This window comes from Heterocephalus glaber, unplaced genomic scaffold (assembly GCF_053883595.1).
Source record: "Heterocephalus glaber isolate CG9 unplaced genomic scaffold, H.glaber_assembly_v1.0 deba00001733, whole genome shotgun sequence".
Classification (NCBI taxonomy): domain Eukaryota; kingdom Metazoa; phylum Chordata; class Mammalia; order Rodentia; family Bathyergidae; genus Heterocephalus; species Heterocephalus glaber.
This window is the reverse complement of record NW_028258444.1, coordinates 14,674,928-14,696,936: the sequence shown is the minus strand read 5'-3', so window position 1 is coordinate 14,696,936 and position 22,009 is coordinate 14,674,928. Positions and strand designations below refer to the sequence as shown.

The 22,009-nt window shown below is 35.6% G+C and overlaps 1 long non-coding RNA gene across 1 annotated transcript in view; it reads left to right on the top strand.

Moving 5' to 3' along the window:
* Positions 1-22,009, top strand: part of LOC110345530 (uncharacterized) — a 275,962-nt gene that overhangs the window by 196,898 nt on the left and 57,055 nt on the right. Inside the window, exon 5 of the long non-coding RNA XR_015446901.1 lies at positions 7,514-10,474. This is a non-coding gene — a long non-coding RNA (uncharacterized LOC110345530). The remainder of the gene's footprint in view (positions 1-7,513; positions 10,475-22,009) is intronic.

Sequence of the window (22,009 nt, the reverse complement as noted above, 5' to 3'; positions counted from 1 at the left end):
ACATTATGAAGTGTTTCTCCTCTGCCACGCCACCCTGCCTTGCAACCAGCCCACTACGGACTGAAGCCTCTACAAACTGTGAGCCAAAATAAACCTTTAACTCATGGATGTCGGGTATTTTGTCCCAGCATAGAAAGTAACTAAAACAATGGTCATAGGTGCTTAGAGATACATGTATTTTTTTCTTAGGAAAAGTGAAAGTTTGGAATTTTAATGTTTGGTTCTAATTTTGGTGGGGTACAGTGGTAAAGGCAGTTTTCATAGTATAAGAATCCAAAACTAGAGAATCACATTTACAACATATTAACTTCCTTGAATGTGGATTAATCAGTCACAGAAGAAAAGAAATATTAACTGAGTTTAACCAATCTGCATCAAGGGTCCTTTTCATTGACAGGTAACATAAACAAAACATGCCTTAAATAAACACACATTCATTAGGTGCTCTCCCTGAAAGCCTTATTTTGCCATCAAAATTTGTTGTAAACTGCAGGTTAAGTCAATGAGACTTCTTTGAAGAAATCAAAGATAGACAAAATAGATTTTAGCTAAGCAAATGCAGTGTTTACCATAAACCATAGCTAATGATGTGAAAATGTTAAAATTCTCTTCCTAATAATATTATGAGGTGTTCTAAAATGATAAGCGGTTAATTCCTTAATTTCTGTGATTTCTAGCTGACTGTCAAAATGGTGGTATATAATGAAAGGACTGGCAACACCTTTACAAATATACAGTGTTGTAAAATGGAGAGGAACTGTGCACATGGTCCGTGGGTTGATTGTCTTGCGTGTTGATCATAGGGGCCTTCACGTCTTCAGAGCCACCGGGCAGCTGTGTGTGGCAGAAAGCACTGTGTGCAGGACCAGGCCGTATCCATCCTGGCTTTGTCTCTGGCTGCTCGCGTGACTTTACACGTGTTATTTAATTCTCATGGGCCTCAGTTTTTCTGTAAAACAAAGGGCTAGATGAGATGCTTTTGAAGTATTTTACCAGGTCTGAAATCCTGACATTATTTCATTCACACACAAACATCTTCAGGTGAAGAAGAAACCCAAGAAGAGTTGAGCCCAGCTCTCCCTCACCTGTTCCCAGGCCAAGGCCTCTGCTTACAAGGAAAATACCCTCGGGGGTTAACCTGCCCCCGACTCACACACAAACTTTACACTTGATCTTTTCCATCTGCAACTTTAAAAACAGACCTGTTCTTCCAAAAAGGCAGCTTCAAAAAATTCCTATCATCTAGATTTTACTTTAGGCAGATATTAAAATTATCTTTACTCTTTTAAAGTGGACTGTTGGATTCTGGAGAAATATTTTGATTACAATTACAATGAAATATATTTTAACACTAAGTACCCTGACTTTTAAGTCTTTAAATCTTTTCTTCACACAACAGACAAGAGCAACTCAATAATTAAGAAACCACACTTCTTGTTTTTTCCCCACTGCCACTCTGTGAGCCCATGGATGTGTAAGAGAGCAGAGGAAGTTTGTACAGCTTCTCCCACCACTTTTCATCCACATTTCTTATTACATAGGAATTATCTGAGATCGTAAGATGTTGCCCAGATGAAACCCTGATATCCTATTTTCAAATCATGGGATTTAAGTACAGAAGTGTTAATTAACTTTCTCAAGGTCACACAGAAAATTTCAATTAGAGTTGGGATTAGACTCTAGTTTTCCTGACTCCAAGGCTGTTCTTTCACAGTAGTTTACATTACCCGTTCCGTGGAAGGATTTGGGGGCTCTTAGAAAATGCATCATTAATTATCACAGCTTCCTTGGACGTGGGGACAGGTGGCTTTCATAAGTAATAGCTGACAGGCTTTGAACAGGAATTAGGGACACGCCCCCAATAATTGTTTCCTTTTAATCTCATTGTTAGTACATGCAGTTTACAATCATCTTGGGGAGGGAGTGCATGTATATAATACAGCTTGGTTCTCTTTTTAACCCCTTTCCTCCTGCGTCCCTCCCTCCTCTAAATCCCCTTTCCCCATTTTCATTCCTGTTGACGACATTGTTAATCCAGCCAGGGTTTTAGCACTGGGATTCCATTCCCCCACCCTGGTCTGACCCTCCGGAGGACCACTAAGCCTTTGCTTGGAATCTCGTGCTATCCCTAGGACTACAGTGCAAGGGTATAAAGACCTTGTCTCTTCCATTTTGATTTTTTGTTTGTTTGCTTAGTAAAAGTAGATTTTAATGTAGTTTATAAGAATTCCTTTGCACTGCACTGCGCAAATCATTCAAACACATTTCCCCCTCCCTAATTAGAATATTGTTTTATTACATTGCACATTTCCTAAATCTCACACTAATTAAATGTATATTGTACTTCATTATTACCAACAAAAACTATCTGCGCTAAAGATTTATGGTTGTGTACTGTGGTGGTTGACAACTATATCAGCATTTCAATTTCAAACACATTTGGAAGTTTAGAGCTTATCTGGAAAATTAACTGCAACTGGCAAAGACCAGCCTGTGGCCCTCTGGAGCTCCCAGGGGCTCCTTATTCTGGATCAGCTGCCAGAGGAGAGGAGTGAGACATGGGAGAGGGGACAATCACAGGAGGATGTATAGGGGAGAGGGGAATGTTGTCCCTTTCTGGAGCCTTCCCAGGGATGGCTGGAAGCTGTCTGGAGGGGAAATGAAAATGCCTTTCCCTAATGAGCATGGTGAATAGACAAGGCCTGTTCCATTAGCAAGCCAGCCATGTTGGCTGCGTCAATACTGGAATCGATCTTCCTTTGATAAAATTACAGCAAAGATTTCAGGGTTTTGTTTGGTTTTACTTGATCTCAGCTGGGTAGTTTTAAGATATGCATGCCTCTGTATAGATGGATGACCCTTGAAAGTAGTTGAACATTTTCCTGCCAACCTTTGAGCTCAACTTTTCCAAAGGGAAGGCACATCTCATTAATGAGTAATCTCTCTGACGGGTAGCCTTACAATCCACTTACAACCCAGTTTCTTCTTTGTAAGATTTTATTGAAATCTGACTAACAGCATGAAAGAGCAGTTCTCCAAAGCGGGTGGGGGACAGTAGAGTTTTGGCTTTTTTCCTTTTAATTTGTTTACCAGGAAGGGCTTGGTAATATATTAGGGATTCTTTGGCTTATTTTGAACAATAGAAAACCAATAATCTGCATGAATATCAAGAGGTCATTTGGTGGCAAAGAACAGACACCAAAGTCACCAGTTTAAGTCGATAGAAACTAAGAACTGAAATCTAATGAGAGTTTGGAATTGTACACCTGGAAGTGTTCAGGAACTGATTTTCATTCTTTTCACCTCTCTTATCCATACTTTTCCTCTGTGTATGTAGCTTTTTTCCTGTGTTTCTACAGTGAATTTCATTTCTATAGAATATTTAATATCTACTCTCTTAGGGCATCATTTTGACCTTCTGCTTCTCACCATGGCTTGGTTCTCTCTACTTAGACCCCAAACTGTCCCAGATTGAGGCTGTATATGACTCTTGAATTGGAGTGAGCACTATTAATTAGTACAGTTTTGCTCTCTGTTTAAATTAATAAGAAAGAGGGACAGACTGACTCAGTGTAGGTCAAGCACCCAGGCGATGGTACATACATTTTGATGGATGTGCTGGCACCGTGACCATGGGTCACATTACTTTGCAGAGTCCATGAAAACAGCACTACCAAAGAAGGAGGGGGTTGATTGTGCACCAGGACACCCATCCCAACTGTGATGTGGTAGGACCCAAGGTTAAATTTACCCAATGTGTCTGTATATATGTATCAGGTATGACTTAAAAAACATGGTGAATGCCTACACGTTTAAAATGTATTACAGTAAAGGACACATTGCCATTAATCCCCTCAAATTACTCTCCCTTTCTTTAAGTGTATTTATCCCATCATTCTTGCCACTTACTGAAGCAGTTCTGGAAGTCTTCTTTTGTGAGTGTCTGTAGTTGTGCTGTTATGGTTGCCTCAGTGTTCTAAATCTTTCAAAATGTTGACCTTTCATGGTCATTTTGACTTTGGGAAAAAGCCAGAAATTGCACTGTGCTAGATCCTGTGAATGAGGACACACAGTAATGTTTTTATAAGCTTGTCTTTCCATTGTATGACATTCGGCAGCAGCATTCACTGTATTTTTTATCACACCTCATGAAGATACTCATGAAAAATGACTTCCAGAACTGTTTCAGAAAGTGTCAAGAATGATGGCATAAGTGTGTTCAAAGCAAGGTGGAGTATTTTGAGGGGGAATTAATGACAATGTTTCTTTAACTGTAATAAATTTTTTAAAAAATTTAAACACTGTATTTTTGATCATCTCGTGTGTGTATATAGACATATATGTATACATTTGTGTATGCATCTGTATGAGTTATATATGGAAATTAATGATAATTTAATGGCTCTTAAGTATTATGGACTACATATTCTTAGAAACTCTATTAAAAGTGCAAACTCCAGGGCTCCTTCCTATCAGAGACGTGACTGATGGGAGAACAAACAGGAATCTGTACTTAAACTCCCCACTCAGCTAAGTCTGCTGAAAGCACAACATCTTTTTAGAAGTCCTGGTTTCTCTGCGGAGTCCTGACGTGTGTTCAGGTGTGAGAAGTGGTCAGTGGTGAAGGAGCTCCTTGATGATAGTTAATTACAGTGATGAACGAGGACTTCTGACTCCCATGTGCTGACTGGGACAGATTAGGTGGTGAGAATGAATTGCTTCCTACATCTGAGCTCCAACTGGGATTCAGTGGTGTGCATATATAAACAGCTCAGGAGCCTATTTGGAGAACTCTCAAGTGTTTTCATCTCACTAGATATAGTTTTTGTCTGAAAAATAAAAGGTAAGTTAATTATGAAATAACATGGTTGTACTAATAATGCTGTTCCCAGTGCCTTGGTGAAATATGCCAGCATTGATTACATGAGCATGCCTGGGAGGATTGATACTAAGCTGTAGGAGCGATGTGAAAGGGCTTTCAGTGCTGTTCTTCCTCCCTCATGGGAGCATCATCACAGGAGATAATTTAATTTCTTTCACCCTTGTTTCCAAGGTTTCATACCTTGCTGGAAGTGCTAATTTAAAGAACACAGATTTGTAATTTTTCATTATCAAATTAAAAAATATGCTCCACATTTGCAGTTTTACTCTTTCATGAGTGCTTTGGGATGGCTTCAGGATTGCTATTGGGGCAAATATCTCCTTTACAGAGCCCAAGGTTCAGAGCATTTTATTGGGTGGAAAAAACAAAGCTATTGAGAAGAATGAAATGAAGAGATGAGGTTTATACAGCCAAGTACATCATCATCTTTCCCCATGAAACACAGAGGGTGGTTTCCAGGCACACATAGATGCTTGGCACCCGTGTTCATTTAAATGACTACACATTCAACAGAATTTGAATGTGTGATATGCAATCATTTGAAATGCTCATTATACATTAAAATAAACTGACACAAACACAACTCATTCTCTGCTGCTTTTGAGAAACTAAATAAATTAAATGAAAGAATGCGATGAAGGTGATGCTAGCCTGAAGATCTGATGCATGAAAGTCAGAAAATTCAGAATTATGTCTTTCACCAAGATCAAGTAACATTCAGCCCTGGAATGCAGTTAGCAAAGCAGAAAAAGGAAGGAGATTGTTTACTCCCGCCCTGGACCACCGTATCCTGAGGCCTCAGGCCACTTGTTTCACACTTGGTTTTGGGTGCTAGCCCAAGAGACCAAGTAACAAATAAGAGAAAAGTAGTTTAAAAAATGCAAGTGGAAGGAGAAAATCCAGTCCTCAGAGGAAAGCCACATGTTTTGCCCAGCTCTCCCATTATAATTGTCTACTCTTTTTTAATTTTTAAAATGTGATGACTAATGATTTCTCCAACCTCCTCAAGTGGGCTTCAACCCCTTAACCCAGTGACACTGTTTTCAAAGTCAATCACGTTTCCACATCTAAATGTCCCGTCTTTCTTGACCTGTCAGTCCATGGAGGGATAACTTCTCCTGCTTCCTGAAATCGTCCCTCTCGGCTTCCAAGATGATGCTTTTCTAGTTCGCCTACTTTACTCCTGAATCTCCTCCTCCTCCTTCCCTGTCCATGTTACTGACTGGCAGAGGCCAGCTTGGCTCCGAGTGGTCTCCTTTCCCTCTTCAAGGGATCCCACCCAGCCTCCTGGGTAGGTGGAGGAGCCCACGGTTACATGCCTAGGGATAAAAGCAACCCTAAACCCACATGTGTGTACCCAGTGCTGATTTGATCTCCTTATTGAGAAGTCTTACAAAGACCTGAAACTTAACATGGTAAAAACAGAACTCTTCACTTGACACTGACCTCTTCTACTTAACAATATTATCTCCATCTACCTGGTTACTTAGACAAAAAAAAAAAGTCACCCTCAACTCCTATCTTTTCCTCTCCACCTCACATCCAATTCATTAACAAACACACTCAAGACTACGCCAAAAAATATTTCTCAAATCCAATATGTGTCAACTGCCATTTTCCCCTCACCCTGATGACTGTGATAACAGGCTTTTCTGCTTCTAGTTGTGGTCATAAAATTATTTCACCTTAATGTCCTCTGTCTTTGACAATCCACCATCCTATTTCCTGGCTATTTTAGTTCTCTTAACTAAGCTCCTAACTCAGCAACCAAAGGGGTCTTCTAAAACTACAGATCAGATTGGATACTCAATGTAGTAGCTTCTATTACATATAGAACAAAATTCAATTTTATAATGGCCTACAAACCGTAAAAAGACCTGTTGCTGAATTCTATGACCACATTTTCTATAATTCTTAATCACACAGAATGTTCTTTTAAAAAGTTAGATTTTGTCACTCCTTGGATTAAAAACCTAGTAATTCTTCCCACATTGTACAGTTTTAGGACTATACGTGTGTGGTGGCACACATCTGTGATCTCCGCATTCAGGAGGCTGAGGCAGGAGGATCTCTGAGAGTTTGAGGCCAGCCTACACTACATAGAGAGTCAAGGCCAACCTAGAATATTCAGCAACATCCTGTCTCAAAAAAAAAAAAAAGAATGGCTTCAAGTAATGGGAAAACTAATAGTGCCTTGAACAAAAAAGTTTATTTTTCTCATGAACAAGAAATCCTGAGTAGGCAGTAATGCTGGTGTAGCTTTTTAATGAATCCATGAAGTACTAGAATTCTTTCTTTTTCTTCTTAGTATGTTGGCATTTTATCTTCTACTTGTTACCTCATGGTCCCAGAATGGTTCTTACAGTTCCAGACATCACATCTATCTTTTTTTTGTTTTTTTGGTACTGGGGATTGAACTCCGGTCCTTGCGCTTGTGTGGCAGACAGCAAAACCACTGAGCTAAATCCCCGGCCCACATCTATTTATGTTTCAGATAAGAAAAAGGTACAAGAGATAAGAGCTGTAGCAGCAAATTCCTTTCTATTCCAGAGCTTTTTCATTTATCTTTTCTTCCAGCTGCAACCTATTTCCACCTCATTTTTATACTGTTTGCTCCTTGTAACTATTCAGGTCACAGCACAAATGTCATCGCAGAGAGGTGAATACAGAACAGCATAGCAGTCAGTGGAGGCAAGAAGGAAACTGAGGGCTGAGATGTCTTCAGCAAGACAGTGAGGAAAACGTCCTTCGAGACTTCTTCATCTCCACCTGTCCACATTGGATCATGACTAAGACAAGAAGATTGAAAGAATGTTTTGATCAGGGTTGGAAAACTTTCCTGTCAAGGGCCAGACAGAAAGTATTTTAGGCTTCCAAGTTACACAGTTTCTATCAGAACCACTCTATTCTGCCACTGTAATGTGGAAGTGGTCATAGATGATAATGATTGCAGCTGTGTTCTAATAAAACTTTATTTACAAAGTTGGTGGCTAGTGCATTTGACTTACATGGCATAGTTTGTTAAAACCTAGGTTAAGGAAATTTTCACTTTGATTTTTTTCTGAGAGATCTCTCTACCTAAAGTTGATATAAACTACAAAATAAAAATAAAAATCCTTAAAGGCAATGCAGATTTAAACACAAAAATCCAAAACAAGAAAACTAAAAAAATATGGGCAAAAAGAGAATACAGACACACAAATATTAACAACCAAAGTAAATCTAATGTACCTCTATTAATATGCAACAAAATATACTAAACAATGGGAACCATTATGAGTGGTATAGAGTATTGTTATATATAATAAAAGATTCAACTAATTAGGAAGACATAGTTCTAAACTCATTCACCTAAACAGGTAAAAAAATAATGAAGTAAAATTGTATAGAACTTAAGTAGAAATTGAAAATTCTACCACCAAAGTTGACATTCATGCAAATCTCAGTACATATTGCATCATGTAGACACAAAATTGGTAAGATTGTGAGAGTTCAACTGTAAAATTAATAAGATTGAGGTATTGAACATATACAGAAGGTTTTATCCAACAATTAGGGATACACTCACATTTTTATTATAGTAAAATATACAAAACAGAAGTTACCATCTTAGCAATTTTAAGTGTACTGTCCAGCTATACTAAGTTAATCCACGTTGTTCTGCTATCAGCTTTCAGAATTCTTGTCATCTTGCAAAATTGAGACTCTTATGCCCATAAAAAGCCAAATCCTATTTCTCCTCCCAACTTTTCACCCCAGCAACGACTATTCTACTTTGTCTCTACAATTTTGACTACTCTTAAGTGTCTTGTGTGAGTTAAGTCATACTACTATATGATTATACTTCTAATGGCTGTATTATTTTACTGTTTTTGGTAATACTTCACTTCTGTGGCTGGCTTATTTCACTTAGCATGTCTTCATGGTTTATCTATTGTGTAGCATGTGCCAAAATTTCCTTTGTTTATTATAAAAAACTATAATCTCCATGGTATATGTTTACCACATTTTATCAATTTAGTTGGTGGACACAGATTGCTTTCATCTTTGGATTATTGTAAATAATACTCTATGAAAATGAATGTACAAATATCTGTTCAAGTCCTTGTTTTTAATTTTTTGAGTATATACCTAGAAGTGGAACTGGTGGATCATATAATTCTGTCTTTAATTTTTTAAGGAATAGCTATAGTATTTTCCATAGGAGATGCACCATTTACATTTCTGCTAGTAGTGAACTGGTGTGCTAATTTCTTCACATCCTTGCCAACAGTAGTTGTTTTTGTTTCTGTTTTTATAGTAGCTATTCTAATGAGTTTTAGGTGGTATCTCTTGGTGGTTTAATTTGCATTTACCTAGTGGTTAATGATGTTGAAATTCTTTTCATGTGCAGCTGGCTATTTGTATATCTCCTTTAGAAAAATACCTCATCAAGTTTTTTGCTCATTTAAAAATATTTTTTATTGCAGCATTGTGGTAGTTCTTTATGTATTCTGGATATTAATCCATTATCAGGTATATGGTTTGAAAATATTTCCTCTCATTCTGAGAGTTGCCTTTTCACACTGTTGATAGTAACCTTTGGTGTACAAAAGCTTTAAATTTTGATGTAATAAAATTTGTCTGTTTTTTTTCTTCTGTTCCTTGTGCTTTTGGTATATTTAAGAAACAATTATCAAATCCAATATAATGAGAATTTTCTATTTTTCTAAGAGTGTTATAGTTTTATATCTTACACTTAGGTCTTTGGCCCATTTTCAGCTTATTTTATGTATGGTGTAAGATAAGGGTTTAAGTTTTCACAACAATATTGGTTGAAAAGAGTGTCCTTTTCCCCTTGAATGGAGAATTGGCCCCCTTGTTGGAATTATTTGATCATATATTGGAGTTTATTTCTAGCTCTCTCTTCTATCCCATTGGTGTATGTTTGTCTTTATGCTAATACCACACTGTTTTAATTATTTGTAGCTTTGAAGTGATTTTTGAAATCATAAAATATGAGACTTTCAATTTCTTTTTTTCTCAAGACTGATTTAGTTATTTAGGAACCACTGAAATTTCATATGAATTTTAAGGTGAATATTTCTATTTCTATAAACAGTATTGGAATTTTGATAGATATTACATTGAATTTATTGAGTACTTTGGATGGTGGTGATATCTTTACAGTGTTTGGGTACTTTGGGTGGTATCTTTACGAACTCTCCATTTACAATAATCTCTCCTCATACATAGTTTTGGCTTCTATGGTCTCAGCTGTGGTCAACTGTAGTTCAAAAATATTAAGTAGAAAGTCTCAGAAATAAAACTCATGAGTTTTAAATTGCGTGCTATTCTGAGTAGTGTGATGAAATCTCATGGTGTCTTGATAATCATCCTTTTGTTTAGTGTATCCATGCTGTACACAGTACCCACTCAGCAGTCACTTAGTAACCTTCTCAGTTATCAAATGAGTTGGTGTGAACACAGTACTTGTGTTCAAGTGACCCTTATGTAGTAGTCTAATCCTGATGTAGGCCACAACACTTACATCATCTCACTCCATCTTGTCACACAGGCATCGGATCACCATACATCATCATCAGAAGAAGGGTAAGTACAGTTCAAGATATTTTGAGCAAGAGAGCACATTCACATGACTTTTATCAGAGTATATTATTGTAATTGTTCCATTTTATTAGTAGTTATTGTTAGTCTCTTAGTGTGCCTAATTTATAGATTAAATTTTATCGTAGTTATGTGTGTTTAGGGAAACGCATACGTATATAGAGTTCACTGCTATCCATGGTTTCAGATATCCACTTGAGGTTTGGAATATATCCCCTCCAAGAAGAGGGGACTATCTATGGCTTCTTTAATTTAGTTTAGTAGCATTTTGTACTTGTTAATTTTACAAATATTTTGCCTGTTTGGATAATTTTTTCCTATTTTATTCTTTTTGATACTATGGTAAGTAGAATGGTTTTCTTAATTATGTTTTGGATTGTTCATTATTGGTATATAGAAATGCAGATTATTTTGTCTTTTTACTTTGTATCCTGCAGTTTTGCCAAGTATGCTTATTCTGACAGATTCGTGTGTACGTGTGCACAAGTAGGTATGAATGTGTGTATGTGGGAATCCTCAGGGGTTCCTACATGTAGAATCATATTAGCTATGAACAGCATAATTTGATGTCTTCCTTTCCAATTTGGATGCCTTTTCTTTCTTTTCTTTTCTTTTTTTTTCTGACTGCTGTGGCTAGGACTATCAGTGCTATGTTGAACAGGAATGACAAACTGGAAAACCTTGTCTTGACTTGTTCCCGAACTTAGCAGAAAAGCAGCAGTGAGTGTTAATATGATCTTCCATCTATTCCTAGTTTTTAAAAAGTATTTTTATTATGAAAGAGTGTTGAATTTTGTCTAATGTTTTTTCTATGTCAATTATTGCTGTTTTTCACCTTCATTCTTTAAATATGGTATATTACACTGATTGATTTTCATATCTCAAAACGTCATTTGCATTTCAGGAATAAATCTCACTTGATCATGATATATAATCCTTTTAATGTACTGTTGAATTATATTTGCTAGTGTTTGCTTGAGGATTTTTGCATCAATATTCATTAAGGATATTAGTTTGTGGTATTATTTTTTTGTAATATCTTTGGATTTGGAATCAGGGTAATATTGGAATCAGGGTAATATTGGCATCGTAGAATGAGTTTGGACGTGTTCCTTCCACTTCAATTTGTATATTTTGGTTTTTATGTTTGCTTGATGGTCCAATAAATTCCATCAGTCCCTTAGGTTCTGCTTACTTTTCTTTATTCCATCTTTTTTGCTTGGCTCCTCTGACCTAATAATTTCCAATAATCTGACTTCACATTTACTGAATTATTTTAGCCCGTACTTATCTACTGATGTACTCTTAGACTTTTTAAATCATTGTTTTTTGGCTTCAGAATTTGTTTTTTATAATATATTTTTGTTGCAATTCTCATTTTATTCATCTCATTTTCTTTATTTCCTTAATCTGTGTCCATTTTTTTCTCTTATTCTATGAGCATATTTACAACAGTTATTTAAAATCTTTTTCTACTATGCCTAAAGCCTGCATTTCTTTAGGGTTGGTTCCTAAAGATTGTCTGTCTCATTGAATGAACAATGTGTCCATTTATTTGTATGACTTGTGATTTTTTTTTTTTTTGTCAAAAATTGGGAAGTTGATAAAATACCCACTTTTCCCAATCTTTGCTGACTGTGAGAGAATTGGTACCTCTGATTAAATCCAGGGTCAAGGATTAACACATTTTCAGGTCTTCTGTGGGCATATATGTTCTCTAAATCTGCATGTGAATATTTCCCTCCAATTTCCTTATGTATAGATCCGCTTTAATTGTCTTGATTTCCCTAAGAGTCTTTTTTTTTTTTTTTTTTTTTTTTTTTTGGGTACCGGGGATCGAACTCAGGTCCTTGTGCTTGCAAGGCAGGCAACAGAATCACTGAGCTAAATCTCTGGCCCCTATTTCCCTAAGAGTCTCATGTCTCATTCCTGCTTCTGGAACTCTATTGTATTATTCTGCCTGAGAAGTCTTGCCTTGATGTGTATGACTATGGAGTTTTGCTGCACTTTTCATAAGCAGTTTTCATGTTTTTTCATATTGCCATCCATGACTGCCCACCTCATAACCAAACAATGCTGCCATTCTTAACTGAGCTCTGGTTCAGATGCTACAGAAACTAGTCCCTTAAGCAGTCCTCAGGCCAGCATATTGCAAATAAATGTAATGCTTTTCCTTTCGTCTTAAAAGAGGGAATTGGGAATTGGACCACTTTCCTGCAGCAATGCCATGCCAAAGAGGGAGTAGGGCAAGGCTGAACAAAAGTACTACAAAATTTCTGCCTTTGGAGTGTAGCTTTCTCCGTTTAGCATTCAGTTGCTGTCTGCAGATTTTTGACTGGTTTCAGAACTTCCGCTAAACTCTTTTAGTCATCATTAGTGTTTGATATTTCTTTGGGGAAATGAGGGCTGGGAGTTTATTTTCCTACCATGCTAAAATCACTCAAGACATGCTCTTAAACATACACAAAATATTTACAAAAATAGATTGTCAATTCAAAAATCTGGTCTCAACAAGTAACAAAAATCAGTATTATAGTTAGTATATAGAAACTTCTATCACTACAGTGCATTTAAGGTCATATTTGATAACAGGAAGTTTTACAAATTTCTAGTTACATAAATTAACAGGTTAAAAACACAACTGAACTACTTTTTAAAAATTAAAAATTTCTGGCATAAATGCATTCCAGATTTTAAAAATACCAAAAAAAATGTAACATACTAGAATTCAATGACAATAATGAAAACTCTGGATGTCAAAGCTTGTAGGCTGCAGCTAAAATGGAATTTAGAGGGAAATTTATGGTCTTGAATGTCAATATTAGAAAACTAACAAGCTAAATAATACTACTCTGTCTCCAACACATAAAACAATGCTTGCCACATAATAGACACACAAAATATTTGTTGAGATAATTATTAAATAAACCTAACTTAAGAAATTGGATAGAGGACATAAAATCAACACAAAGAAAGTAGAAAGAAGGAAATAATAAAATATATTATCAAGATAGAAAATAAAAATATAGTGCAATGAGTCAACAAAGTCAAAAGTTGTTTCTTTCAAAAGTCTAATTTTATAGACAAACCTGTATCAATGATGGCAGTCAAATCCTAGCTTGAATCCCCTAGTAATTATTGTCTTCAGGTAAGCTGTATGTAAATGAGAGATAGTACTTATCTTGGAGTATTTTTTAAAGGCCTAAATTCAAATTCCCACATGCCCAGACTGATTCCTTCTTATCTTTCTCCCATGAGCAAGGAGTAACAGGGTGCCAAATTCATGATAGCTTTGTTTGATCTATCTCCTGTGTGGGTCTGCCACCAACTGGGAGAACCAAGTAGGAATTAGTCATAAGAACCACACAACAGATGAGTTCAAGTATTTGTTCAGTGAAGCATTTTGAGATGGAGATTGAGAATTTCACAGTCCCAGATCCACTGTTTTGGCCTATGCAATAAACATGGGAACACCAGTATCTTTTTGATATAATGATTTAATCTTCTTTGGATATATACCTACTAGCACAATTGCTGGATCATATAGCAGTTCTATTTTTAGTGTTTTGAGGATTTTCTATCATGTTTTCAATAATGGTTATACCAATTTACATTCCCACCAACAGTGTATGAATTAATCTTCCTGTGAATTGTTATGACCATTTGGTTTTTGTGTGTGTGTGTGTGTGTGTGTGATATCAGGGATGGAATCCAGGGCTTTGTGCGTGCTAGACAAGTGTTTTGCCACTGAGCTATATCCCTTGTGGGTTTTTGGGGTTTGTTTGTTTTTTTTGTCTTTTTGATGATAGCTATTCTAACTGGGTTTAGATGATATCTTATTGTGGTTTCAGTATGCATTTCCATGATGACAGTGAAGTTGAGCATTTTTTCATAAATTTTTTGGCCATTTATGTCTTCTTTTTGGAAATGTCTATTCAGAACTTCTTAACTGCATTATTAGTGGGATTATCCTTTTTGTTTTGGTGTTCAGCTTTTTGAGTTCCTTATATTTTCTGAATCTTTATCCCTTGTCAGATGAGTAGTTTACAAATATTTTCTTCCATTCTCTATGTTGTCATTTAACTGTGCTGATTATTTCTTTTGCAGGGCAGAAGTTTCTTAGATTCATATTTCTCTATTTTTACTTTTGTTGCATTTGCCTTTGAGGTCTTATCTAAAAAATTATTGCCTATGTCATTGTCTTAAAGTGTTTTCTCTGTATTCTTGTAGTAATTTCATAGTTGTAGGTTTTCATTTAGCTCTTTAGTCCATTTCAAGTTGGTTTTTTATGAATAGTGAGAGAAAGGAATTCAGTTCATTCTTTTGCATATGTATACCCAATTTTGCCAGCACCACTTACTCAAGAGACTTCTTTCTCTGCTTCATGATCTTGGTGCCTTTGTCAAAAATCAGTTGGCTGTATGTATATGGATTAATTTCTGGGATCTCTAAACAGTAGTCTACATGTCTGATTTTATATCAGTACCATCCTGTTTTGGTTTCTATAGCTTTGTATTATACTTTAAAATGAGATATTGTGATGCCTTTGGATTTTTTTTTCTTCTTTCAAGATTGCTTTGAATGCATGAGCCACTGGGTTGAATCACTACTACCACGCCCCTCCAAAATTGCTTTGGGTATTCTGGGTATTTTATAATTGCGTTTGAACTTTAGGGTTATTGTTTATAATTTTGTGAAGTCATTGGTACATATTTTTATGGGGAATGCATTGACTCCATAGACCACTTTGGATAGTATGGTCAGTTAAACAATATTAATTCTTCTGGTCCAAGAACAAAGTATGTCTTTCTATTTGTGTGTGTGTGTGTGTGTGTGTGTGTGTGTGTGTGTGTGTGCTGTCTATAATTTGTTTCATCAATATTTTATAATTTCCATTGTAGAAATATTTTACATCCTTGGTAAATTTGTGGATAGTTTATTTTTTTGGAGCTAGTATGAATGGGCTTGCTTTATTTCTTTTTTCCACAAGTTCATATTGGTGTATAAAAGGGCCACATTTTTGTGTGTTGATTTTGTGTGTGTGTGTATGTGTGTGTGTGTGTTGATTTTGTATCCTGCAGATTTACTGAATTTATTAGTACTAATAGCTTTTTATTTTTGGTACTGGGGATCAAACTCAGGACCTTGCACTTGCAAGGCAGATGGCAGCACCACTGAGCTAAATCCCTGGCCCCCACTAATAGCTATTTGATTGATGGGGTATTTAGACTTTTCTATGTATGAAATCATGTCATATGCAGAAATGGATAATTAAACTTCTTCCTTTGCTATCTGGATGTCTTCTATTTCTTTCCTTGTGTAATTGCTCTTGCAAAGACTTTCAGTACTATAAGAGAAGTAAAAGTGGACATCCTTGTCTTGTTTCAGATCTTAGAGGAAATGCTTTCAACTTTTCTCCATTCTGTGTGATATTGGCTCTGAGATTTCCATTTATAATCTTTAATATTTGAGGTATATTCCTTTTAAACCCAATTTTAATATTTTTTATCTTGAAGCAATTTTTAGTTATCCAGTGCTTTTTCTATACCTATTGAGATGATCGGATGGTTTTTGTCCTTCATTCTGTTGGTATGTTGTATCACATTTATTGGACTTACACATGTTGAACCATCCTTGCATTCCTGGAATGAATCCCATTTGATCATGGTTTATGACTTTTTGATGCGCTGTTGAATTTGGTTTGCTAATATTTTGTTGAGAATGTTTGCATCTATCTTCATCAGAGATACTGGTGTATAGTTTTCTTTTTGTTGTATTATTCTCTGGTCTTGCCATCAGGACAGTGCTAGCCTCATAAAATGAGTTTGGTAAAGTTTGTTCCTTTTCAATTTTTTGAATAGTTTAAGAACAATTGGTATTTTTTCTTCTTTAAATGTTTGTAGAATTCATCACTAATGCCATCAAGGCCTAGATTTTTTAAGATGGAGACTTAATTACTGCTTCAATCTTATTACTCAGTATTGGTCTCTCTAGATTTCCTACTTTTCCTTGATTCATTTTGGTGGTCTGTATTCAGGAATTAATTTCTTCTAGTTTTTCTAATTTTTAGCATATAAAATTCATAGTAGTTTTTAATTATCCTTGTAATTTCTATGGTATCAATTATAATGTCTCCTTTTTCATCTTTGATTTTGTTTAGGTGTTCTGTCTCTCCCCCTTCTCTTCTCCCTTCCCCCTTTCTTCTCTGTGCTAGTCTAGCTAAAGATTTGTCAATTTTGTTTCTTTTCAAAACCAATTATTTGTTTCACTGATCTTTTGTATTGTTTTTTAGATTTGATTTATCTCTGCTCTGACCTTTCTTATTTCTTTCCTTCTGCTAATTTTGGGCTTGTTTTGTTCTTTTCTAAATCTAATTTGTTTATTTGAAATCATTTAAAAAATGCTATAAACTTCCCCCTCCATACTGCTTTTTCTGTATCCCATGGATTTTTTTATTATTATTAAGTTTATTAGTACATTTTATGTATACAATATGATGATATTCATCACTAGGAATTTGTACCTTTACATGACATACTTTGGTTCTTATTTTTTTCCCATTCCCCTGCCCTCCTTTCAACCCCTCCACCTCTCCCTATTTACAAAAACTTTCTTTCCATTTTTTCCTTTTCTCATATTTATTCTTTTCCCCTCTTTCCTTTCCCCTACTCCTCCCACTTCCCCTTTTCTGCCTCTTTCACATTATCTATTATACATTTTGATCCTTATTTACACTTTTAGTTTCTCACACCAGAGAAACTATTCAGTATTTATACATGTGTCCTATTTATTTCACTTAAGAGTATCTTCTCCTTATGCATCCATTTAGCTATAAATGTCTCTAGTTTATCATTCTTTATGGCTGACTAGTATTCCACTTTATTAAAAAACCACATCTTCTTATCCAGTCTTCAGTTGATGGACATTGGGCTGTTTCCAAGATTTAGCTATTACAAACTGTATTGCTATAAACATGGGTGCACATATATCACTGTGATATGATTATTTTAATTCTTTTGGGAGATACCTAGCAGGGGAATAGTTGGGTCAAATGGGCACTCTAGTCCTAGTTTTTTGAGGTATCTTCATACTGATTTCCACAGTGGTTGCACCAGTCTACACCCCCACCAACAGTGCAGAAAGGTTCCTTTTTCCCCAAAACCCTGTCAGCATTTGTTATTGGTTGATTTCTTGATAGCAGCCATTCTTTCTGGGGTGAGGTGGAATCTCAGTGTTGTTTTCAGTTGCATCTCTCGAATGACCAGTAATGTTGAACATTTTTTCATATGTAAGGCTGTTTCTAATTCTTTGCCTGAGAAATGTCTGTTCATTTCAGGTACCCATTTTTGGATTGGGTCTTTAAATTTGGGAGGTCTGGTTTTTTAAAGATCTTTATATTTTCTCGATAGTAGACCTTTGTCTGAGGAACAGCTGGTAAAAATTTTTTCCCACATTGTGGGTTGTCTCTTCACGTTGTTGGTGGTTTCTCTTGCTGTGCAGAAGCTTTTTAATAAGATGACATCCCAGTTGTTGATTCTTTGTGCTAGTTCACGGGCAACTGAGGTTTTGTTCATGAAATCTTTTCCTATGCCAGTGTCTTCAAGAGTTCCAGCTAACCTCTCTTCCAGCAGGTTTAGTGTTTCTGTTTTCATGTTTAGATCTTTGATCCATTTTGATTTTAGTTTAGTACATGGTGAGAGATATAGGTCTAGTTTTAATCTTCGGTGAGTTGCAACCCAATTTTTCCAGCACCATTTATTAAAGAGGCTATCTTTCCTCCAGTGAGAGTAGTTGGCTCCTTTGTTGAAGATGAGGTGGCTGAGTATGTCTGGAGTTGTTTCTTCATCTTCTAGTCTGTTCCACTAGTCCTCAGGTCTGTTTCTTTGCCAGTACCATGCTCTTTTTTTTTTTTTTTTAATCACAGTTGCTTTGTAGTATAGTTTCAAGTTGGGGATTGTGATACCTCCTACCTTGTCATTGTGGCCTAAAATTGCTTTTGCTATTCTAGGTCTCTTCTGGTTCCAAATGAGTTTTTCTATTGTTTTCTCAAGTTCTGTGAAGTATGCTGTTGGAATTTTAAATGGGGTTGCATTGAATCTATATAGCAGTTTTGGAAGTATGGCCATTTTCACTATATTGGTTCTTCCTCCACAGGAATAGGGGATGTCTTTCTATTTTCTTTTTTTTTCATTAAGTTTATTGGTACATTTTAGGTATACAATACAGTTACATTCATCATTGGGATCTTGTACCTTTACATGACATATCTTGGTTCTTATTTTTTTCCCCATTTCCTGCCCTCCCTTTACCCCCCTAACCTTCCCTATTTACAAAGACTCTGTTGCCGTTTTTTTCCTTTTCTCATATTTTTTCTTTTCCCTTCTTTCCTTTCCCCTACCCCTCCCACTTCCCCTACTCCTTTAGAACTTTTCTTCCTATTACACAATATCAATAATACATTTTTAATTACAATATCAAGATTTAAAGGACATTACCACAGATTTTACAGAATTTAAAAAGAGATATAGAAAGCATATTACAAAAGTCTTTTTTGAAATAAATTTGACAACTTCTAGGAAGTACCTTGGAAAACAAATTAATAAAACTGACTCTGGAGGAAATATAAAATTTGAGTAGCACCTATTAAAGAAAGCATATTCCTAGCTTGAAAACCTATCTATATGGCAAAAACAAGCTCATATACATTTTAGCCGGTGAATCATATCAAACGTTTAAAGCAGAAAAAAGGAACACTTCTCCCCACATTTTAGGAAATCAATATTGTGCTAATACTAAAACTGGATGAAGATAATAGAAGAAAAAAGTATGAACATAGATAAAAATTTGTTTAATGAAACAAACTATTAGAAGTCAGATCTAGAAGGATGTAGAAAGTGGTTTTATTATAGGGATGACAGTGTTGGTTGAGCATTGGAAGGTCCACCCCCATAAGTCATCATTTGAACAGAGGAAAGGAAAAAGCCATATGATCCTATCAGTGGTTGCACAAAAAGTATTGGAGTAAATTCTACAGCTATTCATGGTAAAAGCTATCAGGAGACTAGAAGTAAAACAGAAACTTCTCAACAGATAAGAGACATGTACTCCATACTTTCAGCAAAAATGCCTTATATGAATGGAAAAGATACAACGCTTTCTCCTTAAGGTGGGGACCAAGGGCAGATATGCTTACTCTTCATCTGTCCATTAAACTTTGAAACATAGGCCCAAACCAAAATAGTCTGGCAATAAAATGACACAATTAGGATAGGATTGGCAAGGTAGAAGTGAAATCTTTATATGTAGATGAAATGACCATCTACAGAGAAAATACTAAGAAATCTCTAGGAGCCCCTAGAACTTGTACTTGAATTTAGCAGGATTAGAAAACACAAGGTATATATAAAAATTCAGGTATATTTGCTAAATTCAGGTATATTTGTATATTTGCTATAAATGAAGAATTGGATATTGCTTATAGGACTTTTTTTTTGGTACCGGGGATCGAACTTGGGTCCTTGCACCTGCACAGCAGGCAGCAAAACCACTGAGCTAAATCCCCAGCCCAAGAATTGGATATTGAAATTTAAAAGTTATGTAGGAGTACAGAGTACCTAGAAAAGTAAAAAAAAATAATAATAATAAAAAAAAATTGTGTTGGAAGACATTTATTAACTAATTTTGAGACTTCCTGTAAAGCTACAGTAATCAAGGCAATGTTGACGTAAGAAAAGACATATAGATCATTGGAATAAAACAGAGAATCTAGAAATAGAACCACACTTATATGGTCCACTGATTTTTGAAAGATTATTTAACATTAACATTTTATAGAACATAAACTCAATTCAAGAGCAGAGGAAAAGATAGTGTTTTCAAAAATGGTACTAGAACACCTGGTATCTGCATGTAAAAAATTAACCTCAACCCTTTATTTCCATACATAAAGATAACTTGAAAGGATCTATGAACCTAAATATGAAACACTAAAACTATAAAACTTTAAGAACAAATTATAAGGGAAAATGTTCATGAATTTAGGGTAGGCAAGAATTTCCCAGGATACAAAAAACATGTATAAAAAATTGATAAATGAGATTTCATCAAAATTTAGAACTTTAAAAGATGTCATTAAGAAAATGAAAAGTAGTCCTTAAACAGAACATATTTATAATACATATAACCTATGACCCAAATATATAAAGAACTCTTACAGCTCATTAGTAGACAACCCAATTAAAAAGTAGACACAAGAAGATAATAAATAGCCAGTACAGCCCAAGGAAAGGTGTGCAACACTAGAATCAGAAAAATACTAATCAGCACAATAACAAGATTGAATTATACACTCATTAGGGAGATGAAGTTAAAAGTTTTAAAAGAACAAATGTCAGCTTAGGTGTGAACCACTTAGAACTTTCTAATACTGCTAATGTGAATGTAAAATGATAAAACCATTTTGGAAAACAATATAGAAATTTCTTGTGTTACTGTTAAGAAACAACAGCTCTGTTGTTAAGTTTTTACTTAAGAGAAATGAAAACACATGTTCACAATAGATTTGTGCGTACAAGTTGACTATCCCTTATCTGAAATTCTTGGGATCAGAAGTGTTTCAGATTTGGATTTTAAATCCACTTGATCTGCAAAGAAGATAGCTACTCCTTCTTTTTGGGGGGGTTCCTGTCACATGGAGTACTGTTTTCCACCCTTTAACTTTCAGTCTATGAATTTCTTTTTGAATTAAGTGTGTTTCTTGTATGCAGCATATTGTTGAATCTTGCTTCTTGACTCATTCTGCCAGTCCATTTATTTTGTTTGGTGAATTGAGACCATTAACATTGATGGTTATAACTGATATGTATTGACTTATCATTGTCACGACTTTTTCTTTTTGTTGGATTCTCCCCCTTTGCGTTTAATTTCTTGTTGTGCCCAACAGATTCCTTCTGCTGGGGTTCCTGGGGTTGTGATCCTCGTTGTCTTTTCCTAGGATACTGTCTAAAATTTTTTCGAGTGCTGTTTTGATATTCGTGAAGTTCCTAAGGTGCTCTTTGTTATGAAAGTATCTTATTTCTCCATCGATTTTGAAAGATAGTTTTACAGGGTGCATCAATTTGGGTTGGATGCTGTTTTCCTTTAGGGCTTGAAATACATCACTTGAAGCTTTTCTTGCCTTGAGTGTTTGCATTGAGAAGTCTGCTGTGATTCTGATGGGCTTTCCTTTGTATGTGATTGTTTTTTTTCTCCAGCTGCTTGTAGAATTTTGTTCTTCTGTTGGGTTTCTGGGATCTTAATGATTATATGCCTATGTGTGAATTTTTTTTTTTTTTGATCAAGGCTAATTGAAGTCTTATATGCCTCCCTTATCTGTATGTCAAGTTCTTTTCCCTTGCTTGGGAAGTTTTCTGTCATTACTTCTGTGAACAGTTTTTGTATGTGGTCTGCACTCTCTCCTGTTTCTTCATTGACTCCGATCAGTCTTAATGTTATTCTTCTTTGCATCGTCTAGCAGCTGCT